The sequence below is a fragment of the Petaurus breviceps genome, unplaced genomic scaffold (genome assembly GCF_028583685.1).
Source record: "Petaurus breviceps papuanus isolate PSGF00001 unplaced genomic scaffold, PetGlider_PUasm1.0 90847, whole genome shotgun sequence".
Lineage (NCBI taxonomy): Eukaryota > Metazoa > Chordata > Mammalia > Diprotodontia > Petauridae > Petaurus > Petaurus breviceps.
In genome coordinates this window covers 23172377-23174699 of record NW_027187360.1, presented here as the reverse complement: position 1 = coordinate 23174699, position 2323 = coordinate 23172377, and positions in this window count along the sequence as shown.

Sequence of the window (2323 nt, the reverse complement as noted above, 5' to 3'; positions counted from 1 at the left end):
AAGGAGGAGGAATTCGGGAGATATAAGACAGGGCAGATTGGAAGAAGGAGTACTGGGGGGGGGGAGGGCGGAGCCAAGATGGTGGAGTAGAAGCACGACCTTCCCGAGGCTCCAGCTTCCACCTTCCCCAATCCATGTAGAAAGGGGACTCTAAACAAACTTTGGAGCTGCAGAACCCACAAAGTGACACAGAGAAGCTAACCTCCTGCTGAGGACAGCCTGACAGGCCAGCAGGAATCCAGCACAGCGCTCTGGGAGCCGAGCCCAGCCCTACACCGAGGCTTTAGCTCCAGGGCGGGCCTGACCAGCCACCAGCCAGAGGGACTCCAGATCAGCAGCAGCTGTGGCCATTTCCAGATTTATTAACACAGAGATGTGAAAGACAAAGTGAGAGGTCAGTGCAGTCTGGACTTTGGTACCAGTAAGTGGGAGTGCGTGGCTTTTACCCCAGGGGCGAGAAGCTGCTGAGATGCCAGCACAGCCAGCCATCGCCACATGGTGGCTTCAGCTCTTGGCCTGCAGAGTGTAGGGGGACCAAGCACCAGTCTGAGGGGTAATCGCTCTTGCTTTAACCTGCTTGAATCTGGATTGTAGTCTAGGGTAGAGGTTCTGGGGTGTGTGTCCAGCTTGCCAGAGGGTGTGGAGACCTCAGAGAGGGCACCCATCTAATACCTCCAGCAGTTGAGAAAACCCCAGTGTTTGAGACGAAAGCTCCCCTGTCTGGTGGCAGAGTCCTACTGTGGCAAAAAGCCCAAAAGTCAAGTAATTGAGTGGCAAAATGAGCAGGCAAAGGAAACAAAGCAGACAGAAGATTCCAACAATACACTCCTATTTTGGGGACAAAAAGGAGCAAAGCATGGAACAGGAGGAAGACAGTGAAGTCAGAACTCCCGCACCAAAAGCTTCAAAGGAAAATACAAGCTAGTTACAAGCCATAGAGGACCTTAAGAAAGATTTTGAAAACCAAATAAGAGAAGTGGAGGAAAAATTGGGAAGAGAAATGAGAACAATGCAAGGAAATTATGAAATGAGAGTCAACAGCATGACTGAGGAAAATAATACCTTAAAAAACAGACTGACTCAAATAGCAAAGGAGGCCCAAAAAGGCAATGAGGAGAAAAATGCCTTAAAAAGCCAAATTTGCCAGATGGAAAAAGAATCTCAAAAACTCAATGAGGAGAAACATTGCTTCAGAATTAGATTGGAGCAAATGGAAGCTATTGACTTTATGAGAAATCAAGATGCTGTTAAACAGATCCAAAGAAATGAAAGAATAGAAGGCAATGTGAAATATCTCATGGGAAAAACCACTGACCTGGAAAATAGATCCAGGAGAGATAATTTAAAAATTATTGGACTGCCTGAAAGCCATGATCAAAGTAAGAACCTAGAAATCATCCTCCAGGAAGTTCTCAAAGAAAACTGCCCTGATGTTTTAGTACCAGAGGGCAAAATAGAGTTTGAAGGAATCCACCGATCACCTCCTGAAAAAGATCCCAAAAAGAAAACTCCTAGGAATATTATAGCCAGGTTCTGGAATTTACAGATTAAGGAGAGAATGTTACAAGCAGCCAGGAAGAAACAATTTGAATACTGTGGAAACACAATCAGGATAACCCAGGATCTGGCGGCTTCTACACTGAGGGATCAAAGGGCTTGGAATATGATATTCCCGAGGGCAAAGGAGCTGGGATTAAAACCAAGAGTCACCTACCTAGCAAAACTGAGTATCATGTTTCAGGGGAAAATATGGTCATTCAGTGGAATAGAGGACTTTCAAGCATTCTTGCTTAAAAAACCGGAGTTGAATAGAAAATTTGACATTCAGATACAAGAAGCAAGAGAAGCATGAGAAGGTAAACAGGGAAAAGGAATCATAAGGAACTTATCAAAGTTGAACTATTAACATTCCTACATGGAAAAACAATAAATGTAACTTATGAAACTTTTCTCAGTAGTTGAAGGGATTAGAAATTATATAAATATATATATATATATATGTCTATATATGAGGGTATATGGGCATATGAATACATGTGAATGTGTGTATATATGTTTACAGGTATACATAGATAGAAGGCACAGGACCAATTTAACAGGAAGGAATGATACTGAAAAGGTGAAATTAAGAGGTGAGAGGAATATAATGAGAGGAGATGGGGAGAGACAGAATGGGGTAAACTATCTCATACAGAAGAGGCAAGGGAAAATGGTTACAATGGAGGGGAAGAATAGGAAGGCAAAAGGGAATGGGTCAACCTTATTCCCATTGAATTTGGCTTGAGGAGGGAGTGAAATACACACTAAATAGGGTATCTCACCC